Genomic DNA, 23,382 nt, shown 5'->3' on the forward strand with positions numbered 1-23,382 from the left:
GACTCGGAGATTCATAACTTGGAAGAGGAAGATGTGAAAGGAACAAAGCAAGAAAAAGTTGAGAGTAGCTTGGGGGAAAGAAGGTCAGCTAGGCTTTGTGACAAAGAGAGGAATCAACCTACCAAGACTGAGACTAATTTTTATGAAATTTATTATATTGAAGATGAGGCTGACTCTCAGGATAATTCTAATGATGAGGATGTTAATGTGGATGAGGAAAAACAGAATGAAATCCCTAATGAGAACATGGACAAAGAAGAGGAAATTAAAGAAGAAAACAACAAATCGGAAAGGGAACATTAGTCCCTTTTCAAAGAGCACAATGGCCTAGTGTCCTCTAAAGATATGGAAATGGGTCCCTGTTTGCCTTTGAGGTCGACCCAGGAGGCTAACAACACTAGTTAGGAGCAATTGAATGACATGAAGGAGAAAATTGCAAGGCTAGAAAAGAAATATGATGAACATGATAGTATAATGAAACTTTAGTGCGATGCTTTTAATTCTCTCTGTAATATCACAGATGTGATAATGAAGAATGCAGTCCTAGGTACGGTTTCTGGTAAAGGTAGACCGAATAAAATTAGGAAGAAGAATGGAAAGAAGGGTATAAGAGAAATGACAGAGGAGGACGAAGAAGGTCAAAAGGAGACATGGAAGCAGAATGTCGGCAGGCTCGAGTGGGAATGGAATCTAATAAAGAAGTAATGGTCTCTTGGTTTTCTCTATTTTGGTCTTTTTGTTAAGTTTTTCTTTAGATGGCTACTTGGGGCCTGCGTGCCCAATTTGACAGACTTTATGTTAATTAATTATACTAAGACTAGCTCGGTTATGTTGATAAAGATAATACTGGAAACATCATTAGTAGTATAGCTTATGATAATCGGTATTGTGATACTTCTGCTATTAACATTGGGTATGATACTAGCATCCGTAGAAATAGTCTCAGGGGTAGGAAAATTTTTGATCATTTTTTATTAGAACTGGTTCCTTTTTGTTAGCTATTTTATAGTTGGTGTTTGGTTTATGATGTAATTCTGCTTCTCTTTTCATTCAGGGCCATCTCCCTGCTTATCTAATAATAAAAAAAAAGACTAAGACAATAACCTTAAATAAATAGAATATGTTATTAATTAATTAATTATTTCCATACCTGGAATGGCATTGTTTCCCTTAACAACTAGCCTTTGATATTCTTTTCTCCGTTCATTAAGATTGGAACTTTCAGTCACAAGATTTGAACAAGGAACAGATCATATCTTGCTTCTAAAACTGACCTTTTCCAACACATAATCTTTTGGCATTTCAAAAATTGTTTACTATTTATTCATGTATAAACTTCTCAACATTATTTTATAGCCTTTAGGTTCTTCATGGAATTGGTTGTGCTTGCGTATTAGAAAATTTATACCGATCTTCGGTATACTGCCGTGCCAACGGGTGGCTGCAGTTTATTCTTTATTTATGCACGATACGTATTAAATATGTATTCTAATCCGGGAAGAATAAATCAACATTTATTTCGACTACGTGAATGAATAAAAATTTACAAGTGAAAGAAACGGTTGAAAATTTACACCGATCTTGTAAATACAGCCGCACCACCGGGTGGACTATTGATGCACTATAGAATGAACGAATCCAGTTTTATTTGTCTGTGTTGAGAATGGATGAGAACAGGAGAGGAGCGAAAATTGGTTTCAGTGGCTGTCCATACGGTGAGATTCGGAAGCAGGGTCTTCAGCATTACGAAAGAGGCGCACATGTGACCAGTTTTGGTCTGATAAAACAGACTTCTTGGAGAGCGGTACGGCCATGGAATATGGTTGCTGAGGCCGCACAGGTGCCCAATCCGTCTCTGATAAAATAGATTTCTTTGGGGGCGGTTGGGGCGAAGGACATGGAATAGTGGTATGGCTGCACCTGGCCGAAACATGCACTATAAACAGAAGGAAGTACACAAAAAACAGTACTATCAGTTTCCAACGCATGAAATTCTCCATAATTTCTTTATTGTGTTAAGCGCACGGAAAACACTTTACGTTTCAACTAAATGATCAGTTAGCAGCCGGAAACTGATATGACATCCAATGCAATACTCTCATCTATATATACAGGGAGCCCCAAATTTAAGAAGCTCCTACGAGGACCTTTGTTCCGTCAAATGATGCATTCAATGTGTTGTCCGTAGTGGAGACGAAAAAAATTACGATCTGCTCCCTATTCAAATTAGAAGCTTTGACTAACTAATTGCATCTTAAGAAAGCATGAAAGAAATCTCCCAAAATTAATTCAAGTGCCGGGCTTCCTAATTTTAAAAAAGTAAGACCTAGCTTATATATATTTTATTTTAATCAAATATATATATAATACATTCAGATATCCTTATGGAGACGCCTATTAGAATTCGGGTACATGATTAAAATAGGCGATAAGGATATATGAAATTTTAAATATCTATTTAGACTATTTTATATAATTTATGTGTTGCAAGATCAAAGCAAATACTAAAATCTAAGATATATTAAACTTTATTTAATGATAATATTAAACTTTATTTAATTGGAGTAATATGGTTATGGTTAGCATTAGGGTTAAGGTTAGTGTTATGGTTAGGGTTAAGGTTTACATAATGGTTCGGGTTAGGTTTATGATTAGGGTTTGGGTTATGATAATGCTTAGGGTTTATATCATGGTTAGGGTTAGCATCAACATTAGGGTTTGGTTTTGGTTTAGGATTATGGTTAGCATTAAGGTTTAGGATTACAGTTAGGATTATGGTTAGGGTTAGGGTCATGGTTACGGTTTAATATTACGGTTCAATTTATGGTTAAGGTTAGGGTTTAGTGTTAGGGTTTAGTGTCAGGGTGACAGTTATAACTGAGGGTATGCTTAGGATTAGGATTCAGTTTATGGTTATGTTTTGGATTAGGGTTAAGGTTAGTATTATGGTCAGGGTTAAGGCTTATATCATGGTTAGGGTAAGGAATATAATAACAATTGGGGTGTATATCATGGTTAGGGTTAGCATCAAGTTTTGTTTTTCGCATGGGATCATGGTTAGTGTTAGGGTTAGTATTGGGGTTAGTCTTGGTGATTATAATTAGGGTAAATTTTAAAGATTATAATTAAAATTAGGATTAGGGTTAGGGTTAGGTCTAGAATTATAATTAGGATTAGGGAAAGGGTTAGGGTTAAGATTGCATAGATAGATAGTCTATGATGATAGCTACGAGAGTTAGGGTTTGCGTCAGGATTAGGGTTGTTAGGGTTAGGGTTTAGATTAGAGGGAGCTATAGTATTATAGATAAAATGATAGTTATAAATGGTTTTAGTTAACGAATATATTTATTATTGTAGGATAATGCTTGGGGTAAGTGTTCAGGTTCAGGTTCAATTAGAATCAATATTAGGAATAGGGATAGGGTTTAATTAGGATTAGGGTTAGCATTACAACTAAATTAAGGTTACATTTAGTGTTATGACTCAGGAAGGGTTAGGATTCAAGGATAAAGCATGTTGTTAGGGTTATGGTTAGGATTAGGTTTTAGGGTTAGGGTTAGAATTAGGGTTAGGGTTAGGGTTAATAATTATAATTAGTGTAAAAGTTATAATTAGGGTTAGGTTGAAGGTTGGTATTGGGGTTAGTCTTAGTGATTATAATTAGGGTAATTTTTAAAGATTATAAATAGTGATTATAATTTAAATTAGGGTTAGGGTTAGGGTTAGGGTTAGGGTTAGAATTAAAATTAGGATCAGGGTTAGGGTTAGGCTTAAGATTGGAAGGAAAGATATTATGTGATGAGAGGTGTAAGAGTTAGGGTTTGTGTTAGGATTAGGGTTGTTAGGGTTAGGGTTAGATATAAGGTTAGGTTTAGGGTCATTATCAGGTTAGGGTTAGGGTCTAGATTAGAGGGGGTAATAGTATTATAACTAAAATAATAGTTGTAATTGGTAGGATAATGCTTGGGGTAAAGGTTCAGGTTCAATTAGAATCAGTATTAGGGTTAGGGATAGGGTTTAATTAGGATTAAGGTTAGAATTACAACTAAATTAATAGAGCTTTGTTTGAAGGTTAGCATTAGAATTTAGTTAGGGTTATGGGTTATGTTAGCATAAAGATTGGGGATAAGGTAAACCATAGGTTGAATTTATAATCGAGGTCACTTCAGGGTTATGGTTGACATTCAAATTAGGGTTGAAATAGTAATTATGGTTAAGGTTAATTTTAGGGTTAGGATTATGGTCAGGGTTAAGGTTTACTTATAAGGAACATAAGTTTATGGTTAGGGTTTAGTGTCAGGGTTACAATTAAGTTTAGGGTTTACATCAAAGTTAGGGTTAGAATTACGGTTATGGTTAAATTGGTATTAATGTTCTATTAGGATTAGGGTTTGGGCTAGGTTAAGGTTAGGAATAGATTACGATAAAATCTCCATTTGAATTAGGGTTACATTTAGGGCAGGATTTTTGTCAGGGTTAGGGTTTAGGATTATGGTTAGGTTAGAGTTAGGATTAGGGTTGGGGTTGGGGTTAGGATTATGATTAGGGTTATGGTTAAGTTTATTATTGAAATCATGTTTAGCACTAAGGTTAGGTTTAGGATGATGGTTTGGCTTTGGATTAGGCTTAGGCTTAGGGTCATAGTTAGGATTATGGTTAGGGTTAGGATTTACATCAAGCTAGGGTCAAGGTTAAGATTAGGGTTGGGTCAAGGTTAGGGTTAGGATTTGGGCTAGGGTCATTGTTAATATCATTGTTTGAGTTAGGTTTAGGGTTAGGGTTAGGGTGAGGATTATGGTTAATGTTAGGGTTTGAGATTAAGGATAGGGTTAGGGTAATGGTTTGAGTTAGGGTTTAGGGTTAGCATTAGGATTATGGGTAGGATTTACTCTTAGGATTAAGGATAGGTTTTGGGTTTTGGTTAGGGTTAGGGTTTAGGGTTATGGTTAAGATTGTAGTTAGTTTTAGGGTTTAAATATAGCTCAAGTTATAGCTTAATTATAATTATGATTCCAGCATATTGAGGGTTATGGTTACATTTACTTAGGGTTATGGTTAGGCTAGAATTAGGGTTACTATTGTGCTATACTGCTTAGATTCATTTATATTTAGATTAGGAGAATAATAATTATGATTAAGGTTATGGTTAGGGTTTGAGAAGGGTTACGGATATAATTATAATTAGGGTTAGGGCTTGGATCATCATTAGGATTAAAATTAGATTCAAGGTTTGGGATAGGGATAGAACCTTGGTATCAAAGATAGAACCCCAAGTTTAGTGAGTCACATATTTGTAAATTTACAATATGTTTTAATTAACTTGAAATGGATATAATCATTTAAGAAAATACAAAACCAAAAATAAATCTAAAATTATAATAAATCTATTAAAACAGATTTTAATTTTTATACCCAAAAACATGAAATTTTATAAAATAGTATATACTATAATTTATATAAATTTTATGAAATATTCAAAATAAGTTACATGTGCATATCCATGATTAAGATGGTGGTAATTGCATAGATTGAGCTCAAACCTTCTAAGCAATTGGTAAGTTCTTATCAATCAAACTTTTCACAAAAAATGAACTTGAAGTCCTAAAATTATGAAAGAATCTAGGTCAACCTTTCTATGTATCCGTGGTACTACACAAGCGGTAAAATTTATGAGCATTGTATAATTCATTTGGATATCTTATGAGAGAAAATTTTGAATGCATTGTAAAAATATTAATTAACATTGATTTTCTATTGTTAATATATATGAGATAGACATATTTATCGACAAGAAAATTGACCGCCAAGAAAATGTCCAACTTTACAATATTCAAATTAGCAAATTGTATTCATAGATTCAATTGGAACCATTATTAATATGATTTAAAATTAATTTATATTAAATATATGAAATAAAATCTTGATAACTTAAACAGATAATAATCTACTTAAAGCACCATCATTGATTTGATTTCTATGCTTATCAAAAGAGTAATATTATTTTAGTACCATTTATTTTGTGCATTATTAGTATCTATTCAATTAACGCACTTAAATCTCAATTTTTTATATGCAAGCTATAATAGTATTCAAATAGGGTTAGGGTTTAAGGATAAAGCATGGTGTGTAGGTTAGGATTATATAATAAAGCTTTATTTTAAGGTCAAAGTTAAGGTTTAACTAGGCAAATCTATATAAGGATTATTGTTAGGGTTATGGTTCAATTAATGTTAGGATTAGGGTTAGGATTATGATTATTTTTATGATTAAGGTTTATGTTTTTGGTTAGGATTATGGTTAGGATTAGGACTATGGTTATGGCGAGGGATAGGTTTACTTCATGTTTAGTATTAGTGTTAAGGTTAGGGCTAAGGCTAGGGTTTAGGGTTAGAATTTAAAGTTAGGGTTAGGATTATGTTTAGGGATAGGGTATACATCATTGTTAGGGATAGAGTTAGGGTTAGCAATATGTTTTGCATTATATTTAGGGTTAAGTTTATAGGGTTGTGGTTAGGTTTTATTGTCAAGGATAATAAATATTTAGAGTTATGGTTATGTTGCAGTTGTTATTATAGGATAATGCATTCATAAAACTTATTATCAGTTTATTATAAAATATTTAAAAAATCCTTCACTATTATGTACTTTTGTTATGAATTGGTTTTCATTATTTAAATATTTTTATGAGATTGATACATTTAAATTTTGTTGTAATAAAATAAAGGCATTTTAAAATAGATTAAACTTAGTTTTAATTAAAATAATCTTATTAATACAAATACGAAAATAGTTTAAACTTTCTTTTGATTTAGATTACTTGTTTTATTCTAACTCTACTCTTATAAAAATTAAATGATAACCCAATACAACATTAATGCTATCCCTAATACAACCCTAACCCTAACCGTAACTAAACCACAATCTTATTTAAGGGTATAACATTTGAGAAATATAAAGTTTGTTTTTTCAATATAGAAACATTATATTTTGATGACTAAAATTATTTGTTTAAATATGTGATTTTGATTTTTTTAATTTAGAAAAATTAAATTTTATGTTTACAATTTAGAAACATACAAGTTTGTTTTTATCTTTCTAAATTGATAACTAATATTCTTGCAACATTATCTTAACAAAAACGAGAAAAACAGTATGTTCTATCATTCTATGCAAATACAATTTAGAAACATTACATTTTTATTACTACAATTTAGAAATTGAAAAATCACATGTGTATAAATTTGATTTTTTCAATATAGAAACATTATATCTTGATGACTAAAATTATTTGTTCAAATATGTGATTTTGATTTTTTAAATTTCGAAAACTTAAATTTTATGTTTACAATTTAGAAACATACAAGTTTGTTTTTTATCTTTCTAAATTGATAACTACGATTCTTGCAACATTATCTTAACAAAAAAGAGAAAAACGGTATGTTCTCTCACTCTATGCAAATATAATTTAGAAACATAAAAATTCCTTTTGATCTTGAAAAATCACATGTATATAAATTTGTTTCTTTCAATATCGAAACATTATATTTTGATGACTAAAAATATTTGTTTAAATATGTGATTTTGATTTTTTAAATTTAGAAAAGTTAAATTTTATGTTTACAATTTAGAAACATACAAGTTTGTTTAGGAGAAAAACGGTATGTTCTATCACTGTATGCAAATATAATTTAGAAACATTATATTTTTATTACTACAACTTAGAAACATAGATTTGATTTTTTCAATATAGAAACCTTATATTTGGATGACTAAAATTATTTGTTTAAATATGTGATTTTGATTTTTTAAATTTTGAAAAATTAAATTTTATGTTTACAATTTAGAAACATACAAGTTCTTTTTTATCTTTTTAAATTGATAACTAAGATTCTTGCAACATTATCTTAACAAAAAAGAGAAAAACGGTATGTTCTATCACTCTATGCAAATATAATTTAGAAACATTTTATTTTTATTACTACAATTTAGAAACTTAAAAATTATTTTTGATCTTGAAATGTCACGCGTGTATAAATTTGATTTTTTCAATATAGAAACATTATATTTTGATGACTAAAATTATTTGTTTAAACATGTGATTTTGATTTTTGAAATTTAGAAAAATTAAATTCTATGTTTACACTAAGATTCTTGCAACATTATCTTAACAAAAAAGAGAAAAACGGTATGCTCTATCATTCTATGCAAATATAATTTACAAACATTATCTTTTTATTACTACAATTTAGAAACATAAAAAATATTTTTTGATCTTGAAAAATCACATGTGCGTATAAATTTTATTTTTTCAATATAGAAACATTATATTTTGATCACTACAATTATTTGTTCAAATATGTGATTTTGATTTTTTAAATTTAGAAAAATTAAATTTTATGTTTACAATTTAGAAACATACAAGTTTTTTTTTATCTTTTTAAATCGATAACTAAGATTCTTGCAACATGCCAATCACGACCGGCATCATTGACTGTCTTCTTTAGGATCCTCAATATGTTTTTATTGGATGCTTCGGCCTGACCATTGCCTTGTGGGTAATAGGGGGTGGAAAAGCGGTGTTGGATATTAAATTTCTCACAAAGCTCACGGACATCCTAATTTTTGAAAGGAAGACCGTTATCTGTGACAATGGACATGGGCACACCATACCGACAGATGATGTAGTTGAGGATAAATGAGGCGATCTGCTTGCCGGTGACTTGGGTAAGTGGAATAGCTTCGATCCATTTGGTGAATTATTCGGTGGCGGTAATAATAAATTTATGGCCATTGGATGAAGATGGATGAATCTTACCCACAAGGTCAAGGCCCCATTGACAAAAAGGCCATGGTGTTGTGATTGGTTGCAATTCTTGTGCGGGTGCATGTATTAGGTCACCATGAACTTGACATTTCTTGCATTTCCTGACAAAGTAGTAGGAATCCTTTTCCATAGATGGCCAATAGTATCTAGCTCGCATGAGTTTCTTGGCTAGTGATGGACCACTTGAATGAGTCCCGCAAATTCCTTCATGTACCGCTTCCAAAGCCTTTGTTATCTCATCTTGTTCCAGACATCGAAGGAGAGTACCATCAAGACTGCGTCAGTATAGGGTTTCAGCAATAATGGTATATCGAGCAGTTTGGCGAATGGATGTTTTACGTTGGTTATTTGATTGGTCGGGAGGAAGGGTGTGATCACGGAGATAGGTGTAGAACTCACCGTACCATGGCGATTCAGAACCGACAAGGCGACATATCATTTCAGATTCGGGGATATCATAAGCGGGAATCCAAAGCTGTTCTACCAAGAACTCATAGCGTGTTGAATTATGTGGAAGATCTAGCAGAGATGCGATGGTAGCCATGGTGTCAGCAGCTTGATTCTGATCTCTTGGTATCTGCTCAAAAGTGATAGTAGTAAATGATGTCTTTAGATTGTCCACCATTTGCTTGTATGGCATGAGTTTATCATCTTTGGTCTGATAGTCATCTGTTGCTTGTCGAATGACCAGTTGGGAATCGCCATATACTTGTAGTTCTTGTAATTTCCATTGTATGGCTAATCTGAGTCCTGTGATCAAAGCCTCATATTCTGCTATGTTGTTTGTGCATGGAAATGTGATCCTGTAAGACTTCGAGATGCTATCACCTTGAGGTGTGATAAATAGAATGCTTGCCCCCGAGCCGTGCCTAGTGTATGAACCATCAAAATATAGTTTCCATGGTTGTGCTTCTGTGATCATGAATATCTCTTCATCTGGAAAATTGGAAATGAGGGGATGATCACCTATGAGTGGTGCATCGGCCAACTGATCTGCAATAACTTGCCCTTTGATAGCTTTACGGTCCACATACTCAATGTCAAATTCACTTAGAATCATTACCCATTTGGCCAAGCGGCTTGTCAATGCTGCTTTGCTAAGTAAGTACTTGAGTGGATCAATCTTTGCGATGAGTTGTACCTTGTGCGTCAACAGATAGTGTCGCAATTTAGTGGCTGCCAAGATCACTGCTAGGCAAGCTCGCTCAATAGGTGTGTAATTGAGTTCATATCCAACTAGTGTGCGAGAGATGTAGTATACAGCACACTCTTTACCTTCTGCATTATGTTGTGCCAGTAGTACACCTAATGCTGTACTTGTTGCTGAGATATAAAGTAACAACGGTCTACTTGGATCTAGTGGCATCAGCAATGGTGGATTCATGAGATAGTCTTTGAGCGCCTGAAATGCTTGTTGGCATTTGTCATCCCACTAAAAGCAGATGTTTTTGTGTAGCAGGTGTGTGAATGGGTGACACTTATCAGCCAATTGTGCAATGAATCTGCGGATGGATTGAAGCCACCCTTGTAGTGTCCTTAACTGACTGATATTCTTTGGTGGTGGCATGTCCATGATAGCTTTAACCTTTGCTGGATCAACCTCAATACCTTTGCTTGAGACAATATATCCTAGAAGCTTCCCGGAGGTCACTCCAAAGACACATTTCTTTGGGTTGAGTCGAACATGGTATTGTTCCAGTCTATCAAAGATTTTATCTAAGATGTGAAGATGTCCTTCTCTAGTAAGTGATTTTGCTAGTAAATCATCCACATAATCTTCCATCATAGTATGCATCATGTCATGGAATATGGTGGTCATTGCTCTTTGAAAGGTCGCTCCTGCATTCTTTAGACCAAAAGGCATTACATTCCAGCAGTATGTGCCCCATGGACAGGTGAAGGCTGTCTTATGCTAATCTTCTGGTGCGATCTTTATTTGATTGTATCCTGAAAAGCCATCCATGAGTGAAAGCATGGCATGTTCTGCTGTCAAATCTACTATGATGTCGATATTTGGTAGAGGGAAGTCATCCTTAGGACATGCCTTATTCAGATCTTTGAAGTCAGTACAAATGCGGATGCCCCCTTTTGGTTTGCCGACTGGCACAATGTTGGAGATCCATTCTGCATAATCAATTGGTCTAATGAAACCAACATCTAGGAGTTTCTTGAGTTCTGTTTTGACTAGCACGGCAATCTGAGGATGCATCTTACGAAGCTTCTGCTTGATAGGTTTGGCTCCTTCTGCTACTGTGAGATGATGCATAACTAAATCAGGATCAAGTCCAGGCATGTATGCATATGACCATGCAAAGTTGATCTGACGCTGCTGGAAGAACTCTATAAATTGAGGCTGTTCCTCTAGAGTGAGAAGAGACGCCAGATGTATGATATGAGGGTTTTCAGGAGTCCCCACATTGTATTCTTTAGTCTCCTTAATGAGAATCGTCGATCGTTCCTGTTGTGTACTAGCAGGGAGAATGTCAAACCCTTCATCCTCAGGTGCCTCAGAGAGGTTTTCACCGTTGGATACGCTCTTTCTTTTTACTTTTGTCGGATCAAACAGTGCCACAGTGTGGTTTTCATTGGAAGATCCATGTTTTAATGTTATATTTTTGCAGCTGAAGGGTTTGGCATCCGCCCTGAAGTATGCTGTGCTATTAAGTTCAATGGCGAATCCATCTTTGTGATCCCCGCTTGGTAGATTATCCCTTAATTCCAAAAAGTCAATGATAGCCTTATCATTTTGGAAGAGGTCAAGGCATGGGGGATTTGGTTGGTTCCATTCGATGAGTTCAGGGTGGATAATGGGCATTACTTCATCGATTAGATTAAGTTCGTTAGAGGTATCAGTGAGGGTTAAGACAGTGTGGTGAAGGTCGTTGATGGTACTCTCCCTGTCAGAATCGGGCGTAGGATGAGACGTAGGGTCTGTGGAAGATGTTTCCAGCTCAGGTACCCAAGTGGTCTTTATCTATGCTTCTCTGTAAATAGGAATGTCTTTGCGTGGTGGAGGTGGTGATGTGTCTTCCTCATCTGAAGTGTTAAGCTATACAGAATCAAATTCCCACTCATGTGAGTCGGTCTCTGAATCACTTTCCAGCATCCGATTGCTATACCATACTGGGATGTCGCTGGAGTTGAATACTACAGGTGTGATTGGTTTATGTACCTTTGAGGTGATCGGTGCTACAGGAACTGTGATGGGGTTTAAAGGATTTGTCACTGGAAGTATCGACAGTGTTGATTTAGTGGCTTCTGTTGGAATGGTTGGTGCCATAGATGCTGCTGCAGGTTCTGATACAGTTGTTGCTACAAATGGTGTTGCTGATGGGATTATTGGCTTGATTGGTGGGATGTTTGGCACTAGTGATGGTTGCGGTGGAATCATGAGCCTTGATGGGGTAGTGGGGATAATGCTTGATGGTGCTTTGATTATGAAAGGTGTCCTCTTTGTAGTAGGTGGGCAAAATGGTTTGCTGGGTTTGCCTTTGAATCTGAGTTTAGGAAGGACTTCTTTTTCAAAGCCTAGGCCTGTATTACCTTTGGGTTTGAACTCTGGCAGCAGCGGTTCATGTCGTCCTTGTTTGCAGGATCCCAAAACACTCTGACCATCATATCCCATTCTTTGCATAATGAGGAAACCTTTACCATACTGTTCCATAGGAAGTGTAACTTACAGTTTGTCAGTGGTGATGGGATCTTTATAGATCCATTCCGCGAGGTCCTCATCTTGTGTTTCTTCCTCTTGAATCTTTCCAAGGACGAAAGGCGTCAAGGCACATGCGGGCGTGACTATGGGTTTTTGGAGTAACTGCTGTGGTTTACCATGTATTCTAGGAGAGGTGGGCATTTGTCCCACACAAAAGAGCTGACTCAAGTTATATTCCCCGGGACCTTCCTCTGCGACTTTCATCTTAAGCTTTTCTTGCTTGGGTATAGGGATGTTCAAACTGGCAAGAGAGGTGGGATTTACATATGATGTGGAGGAAATGGCTTCCCTATTATTAGGAACAGTAGTCTCCGGTTAATGGCTGATATTATGGCAAAAAGCAAAGGGATTTGCATCACCCAAGATTGTGATCTCTGCACCATTATGTGGGAACTTGATACATTGATGGTAGGTAGATGGAATGGCTTGCATGGCATGTATCCAAGGTCTCCCTAATAATAGATTATATGGCAGAGGAAGGTCCAGAACCTGACAGATGATGTGCTTTACCACAGGGCCTACTCGGATTGGTAGTACCACAGCTCCTTTGGATGAACGCTCTGCATCATCATAGGCTTTGATGGTGATCTTCTTGCGAGGATCTACTGATTCTATTGCATATCCCAATGCTGTGACCAATTGCAGTGTACAAATGTTTAGGCCTACTCCATTATCTATCAAGACTCGCTTGATCCTGTGTTGGTTGATAAAGCCTTCAATGTGTAGCGAAGCATTATGAGGTTGTTGGAAAGAAGAGTTGTCACTTTCAGAAAAAGTGAGACAAGGTGATGACTTTAGATTTCCAACCATGGCTTGAAACTGGTCCGTATTAAGGTTTGCAGGGACTGACACCTCTTGGAGTGCTTGATCCAAGATTGTTTTATGAGATGGTGATAGGCGTAATAGCTCTAAAATGGATATGAGTGCAGGGGTTTTGTCTAATTGTTCCACAAGATTGTATTGCTTTGAGATGGAGGTGGTGCCTTGTGGAGCTGCCTTGATGGTGACTTTGCCGCAACGTGTAACAACATTGCAATTTGAGGTGGGATTTTTGAAGGTTATAGTTGCAATTTGTTCACTGGCATCATACTGGTGATTTACAGTGTAGTTATACGCAGCCTGCGTATAATCAGTGGTATCAGTGCCTCGCCGGGAAGTGGAAGGACCCCTTTGATCTTGTGATGGAAGTAGATTTTTGAACATCAGATGATCATTATTTGTTGTTTTTGGGTCATGTCCTTCAATCTCAATTTCTCCTCGATCAATAAGATCTTGAATGAGATCTTTCAATCGGTGACAATTACTTGTCTTGTGTCCTCTTCCTTGATGGAACTCACAGTGCTCAGTATCTCTCCACCATGCTGGTTTGACCTGAGGCTCATAGTTGGATAGTTTAGGTAGAGTGATCAAATTCTGAGAAATGAGTTGTCCCATCACTGTTTCAATGGGTTCCCCTAAGGGAGTGTATGTGTATTTTTGTTTTTGTGGACGAGGTCTTGGTTCATCATGAGATGTGATGCGACCTTGATTGGAAGGAACATTTGTGTTATTTTGAGGTGGAGGATTTTGTCCTGCAAACCGAACCACAGGTTGTGCATTTTGGATAGTTCGAGCATCCACAACCCCATCGTTGACGATATTCTTATTCTTGTTCCAGAAGTTTGGTTTATCACTATTGAAGCGCGGGCGAGGACCATCTTTTGGTTCATTAAAGATTTTGATGAGTCCTTTTTTGATGAGTGCCCTTTCACATTTTATACCTTTGGTGATCATATCGTTAAAGGAGTCTGTGTCTTTGACATCCAGGTGAAATTCCATTTCTTCGTTTAAGTTGGAAATGAAAATTTCCACTAGTTCTCATTCAGGTAACTGAAGAGAACGTCTGCTAGACATTTGGCGCCATCGTTGCAGGAATACTGAGAATAATTCACCTGGTTTTTGTTTGGTGTTGCACAAATCAGCCATGGTGATGTCGCGTTCAATGTTATAAGAGTAATGAGATAGGAACTTCTGGATGAGTTCCTCAAATGTTCTAATGCCACCTGGTAGTCGGGAAAACCATGATGTGGTTGTTCCTCCCAAGCTTTGGGGAAAAAGGCGCATTAGGTATGTGTCCTCATAAGCCACTCCGAGACAAGCGGAATGAAATTCTCGGACATGATCACGGGGATCCCCCTTTCCTCTATATTTTTCAAATTTGGGTGTTTCGAATCCTCGTGGAAAGGGTGGCATATAAAGATTCCTATCAAAAGGATAGGGACAGATGTCATTAAGTGAGAATTGATTGGTCTTAACACCACTATGAAGTTGTTGGGCAAGATTCTCGACTTGTTGCCGCAACATCTCCATTTCATTTGGAGGAGGAGGTGGTGGATTACCTCGAGGAATGTTATATCTGATTTGATTTCTACCCCTTTCCTCCTCATGGCGACTTTGTCTTTCTGATGCTTGTCTTAATTGGGCAAGATCAAAGTTAGAGGGGAGTTTGGCCCCTTCTTGAGCAAGTTTTAAGAAGTGAGCATCCGCATTGCTCCTGAGTATTTCATCAAACAATCTGTTAAAATGAGGGTTATGTTGAACCCTTTCGATTGTTGAAGGAGTGGGAGTACTTGGATTTTCGTCATTTACATTTCCTCCAAGTGCTTCTTGAAATTCATTGAGGTTGTCCTCTTCTTCCTCAATTTCTATTTCTTGTTGCCTTGATCGTGATCGAGTTTGAGCCATTTTGTGTTTGAAGTTGATTGAAGATGATGATGAGTTGTTGATGAAATGAAAGATTGATGGTTGGTGATTTGTATTGTATGGGGATCTCTAGCACTTTTTAAGGTAGATGTAACCGAAATTCCTTCTTTGAATTGCTTGTTTGTTTTGATGATTTTGGATGTGATAAGGTGTAGAGAAATCTGAGATGTGTTACAGATTTTGACTACCTAGCAATGAGAGGATTCACTCATGAACTAGTTTTAACCTGCGTAGATGTGTCTCTTAGGATGAGTTTATCCTAGATGTAGAAACAATCTAAAAGTGATGTGATGTGTTTGATTTCAAGCAATATCTAAAAAGGAATCTTGGGACAAGAACCTCGTAATGTTTTGAGAGTTTTGGGATGGATTGATGATGGAATAATGATGTATGAGTAAGATGATGGATGCTTTGTTTTCAACTTTCAATAAAAACTGTGTTACAAATGGAACAAACTCTACTTCTTCCCTTTCAAGCATTGGTGGCACTTCTCAAGCTGTGTTGTAGGTGATACAGATGTTTGGGAAGAAGTTGGGATTAATCTTTCCTCCTTGATTTTTGTGATAACTCAGAGCTCTATATTGCATAAAAGCTCTGCGGTTCAATGATTCTGAATAAAACTCGTTTGTTTTTCCTTGAAGGTATAGACGCATGTGATGTAGAAAGATTCTATGTGAGACAAAAATTTGTCTATTGAGATAGAAGAATTTCCTCCTTTTGATTAAAGCCTTTGAGCTTAGTGGTCTCCTTTTCAAGGTGGTATTCTGATGACACTTCTTCTTTTGCAAGATGTGAAGAATGGTCATAAAATTTGACTCTTTGTTGTTTGTACTTTGTTTTTGGTATTTTATTTGTTTTTGAGAAATGTTGGATGAATACTTTGTTTTTGGGATTGATTTTCTGATTTTTCTTTGACAAGAAAACAAAGCAAGCACACAAACACAAGAATGTTGCCCCCAAAGGCACAAATGATATGGGTCTAGATCAACCCAATCCTTGGACTTGTATATGACCCTTCCTTTAGATATATTTTAAGGTGTATTTCCAAAGCCTGAAGTTGGCTCAATTTGCACTAGGTCTGTAAAACGAACACACTTCAAACACTTTGTATCCCTAAGGTCAAATGGCCAGTTGTGATAAATTTAGCCCACATCTTGATATTTCTTCGATTTTGGTACTACATACCTTATGAATCCTGCTGTGGCAGGTAAGGATGTGATATACTAAGTCTTGTGCGAGCATAACAAATAGATGATCCCTATGATGGGGGAGTCACCACTTTTATCAAGCCACAAGTGACTTTTCAGAAAGCTATGTTTCTACTCAAGGAAATATGTATGGTGAGTATCTTGGGAGCAAAACCATCTATGCTCTTGCACTAAATTATATCTCAAATATCCTCAATCAATAGAACAGGTGGGCTACTACTTAAAGGTGTTTAGTCATGTTCGATGGCTTTGGACATAAGTTCATTCTGCAGTGACTCACTTAAGAGCCTTGTAACTGGTGGTGGGGCCCATTTGTCCTTTCGGCCAGTTACACTATAGGAACAGCTATACCCAAGGCTACAGCTTTCGCTCTCACCTGATTTCTATAGCGGCTCGAAGGATTTACCGCTCGAGGTCGTTCCCAAGAGTATCGATCCCTTGGCAGGCCTCTCTTAAAAAGATAAAATTTTGAGTGTTACTAACACTTTTCTCTTGCACCTAGGACCACGAGAGCCAAGGGAGATGATAGTGTGTGTTAGAAGTAGGTCCACTCGACTGACTTTTTTTTGCACAAGCATGCCAAATATGTAAAACACTTGTTCTTTTTAATCCAGCATTTGCAATGTGATCTAACTATTTGGAGATGTTGCTTCAACAGTCATGGTGTTCATTTTAACTCCAAAGGCAATGTGTTTTGTAATCTATAATTTGGAAATCCTGGTCAACTTAATGAAAAACACGTTTTGCTTGAAGGAAAATTTGTTTTTGCCAAAAAATCAAAGCAAGTGGATTGTTCTTTTTATTGCACCAAATTTTCAAAGTGTGGATTGTAAATTTTAGGTCCCAATTGATGCAATGAAATCAAATTTGTGTTGTTAATTTTAAGCACCAAAAAGAAAATGAGGCCTAACTAGAAAACAATGAAAAAATGTTTTTGTTGTGTTTTTAAGTTCTTTTTAAGCACTAAATGAAAATTTTGTGATTTTTGTTGGGTTGTTAACCTGCACAAAAAAAAAAAAACAAGTTAATAAAAACCAATGCTCAAGGGGGGCTTCCACAAGCCTAAAACACTCAATTTTTTGGTTACAAAGCGACTTAGACAACGCTCTGTCGCAATAGCGCTATTCTGCTTTTTAGACAGAAGCACTAATTAATACAATAGCGCTAGTCTGCAGTCGTAGAAGCGCTAATTCGCACCATAGCGCTGAAAGAAAAGAAAAACCTGAGAAGTCAAAAGTGCTAGAAGTGTGTCAATAGCGCCAGAACTGTGACAAAAGCGCTGGAATGTTGTCAATAGCGCTAAAACATTTTCAATAGCGCTATCTTAGGGTCAATAGCGCTAAAAGAAATTGTTTTGATAGCGCTAAAACGTGTTCATTAGCGCCGAAGCGCGACCTATGTGGCAGTTTCAACAAACAAAATGTTAAGTTTTTTTAAAAAATAATCAGAAGGTTACGTGTTCGATTCACGTCGGGTTCACCAAATGATGCCCTCCTAAATGGCACAAGGTTAGTCTAAGATCAAAGAACACCAAACACACAAAACATTAGCGTTAGTCAATCTTAAAACTAAACTATGAAGGCATTCCAAAAGAGACACAAAGAAACATGCTAATATATCAAATAAGTAAAACAAAGATCATGAGACATCTCCAACTGTCTCTTAGCATGGCCTTAGTTTCTTCTCCCTTGTTCCTCTCCTCTCCAAGTTCCAAAATAGTGTAGCTCTCAGCAACTTTTTGCACTATGGATGCTTATGGAGGATTGAGATTGTAGTATAGCTCTAAATGAAATAAAAAGCTAATACTAATGCTAAAATGATGTATTTTAAACAAAAAGACAAGATGTTAGATTGCTTATGCTAAAATGCTCTCTAAAATGTCTATAGTCTAAATGCATACAATTTTTCAGGATCTGGATTATGAAGGAATGGGCTCTATTTATAGGAAAAATGGAGCAATGGATGGCCAGGATTGAAAGGTTTAATCAAGGGCCAAGTTTGAAAGTTGGGGATCCATGTGCACAATTTGCACCAATGAAATGGTGACAAGTGTCAACATAGGGTTGGGTTGAAAGAAGAGGTTGGAGGCATTAAAGGCCTGAGAAGACTTCATGGTTATCTAAAGGCTAAGGGTCAAGCCTAAATTAGGATTACCCACTGGATTAGGAGTTAATCCAAGGATAAACCTTTGTGCAAATGATTAAGAGATAATCATGGTCAAAGCATTAATGGCCTGATGAGACCTTTGGGTTGGGTAGAGGTTGAGTCAAAACAAATGTTTTAACCATGTGGGAGGGTTGAATTAACCATTAATGGTTATTGGAGACTTTGGGGATTAAGTGGTTGAAAGTTGGAAGCCTTCAATGGTTATCAAAGACTTTGAGGAATTTAGTGGTTGAAGGTTGAAAGCCTTTAATGGTTATCAAAGACTTTTAGACTTTGAGAAGTGACTCCATTTTGCTTAGGAATGTGACAATATTTAGGAGATGGATTAGGCTAATTAGGAAGGGGTTAGAAGAATCTAGAAGGGGATTAGATTTTGCAAGTGGATTTGGTGGGTGAGGGAAAATAGGATTTTATTAAAAATAAAAATTCATTTATTTTAATAAATGTGTGCAAGTTGCATTTGTAGGAAAATGCAAGTGGGGTGGGGATAATGATTTAAATAAATGTTTTATTTAATTTATTTAAAAGAGGAAAAGGGGATTTAATTAAATAAATAGATTTTATTTATTTAATTGATTGGAATTTGATTTTAATGAATTAATTAAAATAAATTGAATAATTTATTTAATTAATAGAAGAATGTTTGGGGATGAATTAATTAAATATTAATTTAATTAATTGATGGCTAGTGGATTTTTAATCAAATAAATAGCGAATATTTATTTAATTAAGTTGGACAGATTTATGTGACTACAATAACCATTCTCTCATTTTATGTTTTGTAAATGTTTTTATAAGGATAAACGGGTTTTACAAGGACCCGAAACCTAAAGTCTTACAACAGCCGACCAACAGCCAATCCAACAAGGAACAACAACAAAACAGGGGAGCAACCCCCAAAAAAAACAAAAACAAAAGAAATGCAGACAAACAAGCCAAAGCAATAAAGCTCTCAGTTAAGCGAGAGCACCAGATCTTTGTTCTTTTGGATGGAAATCTTATTTATTTCCTCAAGCTCCTCCATGATGAATCTGGAGGTACCCTTGTTGTTGCTTCTGCTCCTAGTTTTGGAATTGGGTCCAGTGGTTTTGTTGTCTCCAGTAGCCACATCATTTCCTCCAAGATCTCTCACCGAGTCACTATGGAAGGATCTATAATCAGCAACCATGTCATTAATCTTTTCAAGCCCTTGAATGTTGTTGTTCATGGCTTCTTTACTAATGTCGACCAGATTCTTGAGATTTTTCTTAATCTCAGTCATGGATTGTTCCACCTTATCAATCTTTTTTTTGTGGTTAAATTTCATTACCTCAACATTCTGAGAGAGTTTTTGAGTCATGATCATGATTTTTTCTAGCTCGCTCGGTTCAGGGGTAGCAGTAAAAATGTTAATTATTTCTTTAACCCTCATTTTGAGGGTATCAATTTCACGCTCGACCCCCTTCCAACAACACTCCTAGCATCTGGTAGCTTCCATGACAAGATTCATAAGACTACGATCCTTCCCTTGATTATCTTTCTAGACTTTGATAGGGATGTCCAGTTTAATCCCTTGGTTTGTAATCTTTGGGCTATGATCCTTCACCACCAACTTTTTTCTTTTTGGTGATGGGTTCAGCCTTGGAGATCAGCTTGTTATTAGTTTTTTATTTACTAGCCACCCATCTAGGGGGATTCTTGATGCTGAGCATCTCAGGAGTGACAATATTTTCCTTTTCATCTCCAGGTTCATATTCAGGGTCATCAATAGGAACCCCACTATCGTCAAGGTCCATCTCCGAATTAGAGACATCTTGGACCTCCATCTATAGACCAATCTTGGCAAGTGGGGGCACAATTTCAAGGGATTTAGCGTGTTCCATGATAAGGACAATAAGTCCCTCATGAAGAATAGGGTTGTTAGGGTTCTATAGGTGCTTTTCTAGGCTATTCTCAAGGGAGGAGGCAAGATAATAGGGAATATAGATAATTTTACCGTAACAAAAAATTTTTTAGGATAGTGAAATGGTAGGAGAAGATGCTTGCATACCTTTCATATAGGGTAATATAACTAATTATAAACTCTGTCATGTCAACCCAAGGGGCCATGAAGTATTTTCTATTATACCCACCATGAGTCATCTTGGTTACTTTGGAGTACTCTTTGTCTTTGTCAAAGAAAATTGACAAGTCCTCCTCCCCAATTTTTCCATCCCTGTAAAAACTTCTTCCAGTCGTAGCCAGACCAGTGACCATCACCACCAAAAGTTCATAAATCTGATAATTGGCATCATAAGCCCTGAGACTCCCTTTTTTCTATTTGTTAACAAAGGCCTCTGTAATTAGAGGAGAGGGGCCATGAAGTTGGTCCAGGTAGGGGACAAGACCACCATCGATGACTTCCTGCCAAACATCTTTATTCATTTTCCACTTCTCACAAGTCGAGGATTCTTGTATGTTCTTGTCCCCTCCTATTATTCTCCTAGTCGCCAGGTAATAGGAGAAGGGGCTCACAATCACCAACCAATCACAGAAAATGGGCCACACCCAGAGGATATCAAAACAGTAGTAGAAAAACCACACAACTCAGTCATGTGGGAAAACTAGAAAGAGTCATTTCCCTATCAACTCAGTCATGTCATGATGAGGGATCATTGATTGATGCAGTAATCATTACGTGCCAGATCACACATATTTTTGGGGAAAGTATCCTTGCTACTCCACTAGTTGGTTGCCATGTATCCCACTACCAGATTGGCCAGTAGATCTGCCACCTTATTGCCTTCCTAGTATATGTGCGAGATTTTGAATTCTATCAGTTAATTAATTATATTTCGGCAATCCTGGCAATCGTCAACCTAGGATCCATGTGACCACTCAAGCAGTTGACAGTGTTTAGTAAGTCGGACTCCAACCACACTTTAATAAACTCCTCTCTTTTAGCCATGTGTAGCCCAATGTGGGCAGAACTAGCTTCTACGTAGTGGTTAGTCTGGGTGCCCAGGGGTAGTGCCACTACGAAAACCAGCTGACCAGAGTGATTCCTAGCCATTCCCCCACATGTAGTCCACCCAGGATTACTTTTAGCCACCCCATCCACATTGATTTTGATCCAGCCCATAGAGGGAGGATGCCATACAACATTTTGTCTACACTACTTGGTTTTGTGGATTGAGTTGTTAATGTTCCAATCAATTTGCCACCGATTGATAGTATCCCTATCCTCCTAGAGAGTAGGAATGGGGAGTCATTCTTTCCATTGGGGCAGCTGTGGAGAAAGTTCTCTTTGATAGCATTGTGAGTTATAACATCCACAAGAAAAGGGGGAGTTTCCAAGACCCTAAAAACTCTATTAGTAAAGTTGAAAAGTAGGAACTTAGCCAATTGTCCATATGGAAGGGTGGGAATTTACTAAGCTCAATTTTCATTTCAGGAAACTTTACATTCAAAAGAGTGGGATGAGTCTAATAAATCCAATCCCAAAGGATGCAAGGACTAAAAAGTAAGTATATTAGTTGTGATTGGAATGCAATTGACCCTCTTTTCCAAGTTGATTAATTGGATTAAGGAAAAGTGTTGAAAATGAATATAAAGTATGTGAAAAGAGTGAGTTATAGAATCGAGAAGTACAACTATGCATTTATTTCCTGCACATAGAAAGAAAGGGGAATGTGTTGTGAATAGGGGTGACTTATTCAATGCCATCAGAGACTTCTTTAGAACTAGTAGTCTCCTTAAACAACTAAATGTCACCTTTGTTGCTTTGATTTTGAAGAATGACATTTCTAAATCCAGTAAGGATTTTTGGGCTATTAGTTTATGTAATACTATTTATAAAATTATTTCCAAAACCATAGTAGTTAAAACCCCTGCTTGATAAAATGATCTCCAAAATTCAAAATGGTTTTGTGGAAGGAAGACACATTTTAGATGCGGTCATTATGGCCCATGAACTTTTTCATTCCATGGATAGCATTAAGAAACCTTAGATGGATTTAAAACTGGATATTTCTAATGCCTATGATAGTGAGTCCTAGGAATTTCTCTCAAGTTCTAAAGAGATTTGGGTTCAAAGGAAATTTCTTAGACCTAATTGAGAAATGTGTTTGCACCCTAAGTTCTCAATCCTCCTTAATGGTTGTCCCAAGGGCTACTTTTCTTGTGGCAAAGGGCTTCATCAGGGTGACCCCCACTCTCCCTATCTTTTCATCATTCCCTCTAAAGTGCTATGGAGAAAAATTGAAAAACTTTGATGTTAGGTTGTTATAAAAGGCTTTAAAGTTGCCTCTTCTCTAATCCCTACTACCCATCAACAATTTGTTGATGATACTTTTATCTTTGGTGAACCTTTTATGTATGTGGCAAAGCAATGTAAAAAGACCCTAGATAGATATGCTATCATCTCAAACCAACATATTAACTTTGTTAAGAGTAAACTATTTTTTCTTAATGTCAAACCCACCCTCCAAATCAAAATATCCTCCATTCTTGGTTGTCAAATTTCCACCCTCCCTGATTCCTATCTCGGGTTGCCCCTTGTCTCCAAAAATCCTAATAATTTTTTTTGGAATGGTTTGCTTGAAAGATTTCAAAAGAAGTTAGCTGGCTGGAAAGGGAAGCTTCCTATATTGGCAGGAAATATAAACTAGTTAAATCTTTCCTTCAAAATTTTCCTATTTATTACCTATCTCTATTCAAGATAATTGGGGTGGTTGCTAAAAAATTGAAAGGATAAAAAGGAGTTTCCTATA

The sequence above is a fragment of the Cryptomeria japonica genome, unplaced genomic scaffold, assembly GCF_030272615.1.
Source record: "Cryptomeria japonica unplaced genomic scaffold, Sugi_1.0 HiC_scaffold_38, whole genome shotgun sequence".
Classification (NCBI taxonomy): domain Eukaryota; kingdom Viridiplantae; phylum Streptophyta; class Pinopsida; order Cupressales; family Cupressaceae; genus Cryptomeria; species Cryptomeria japonica.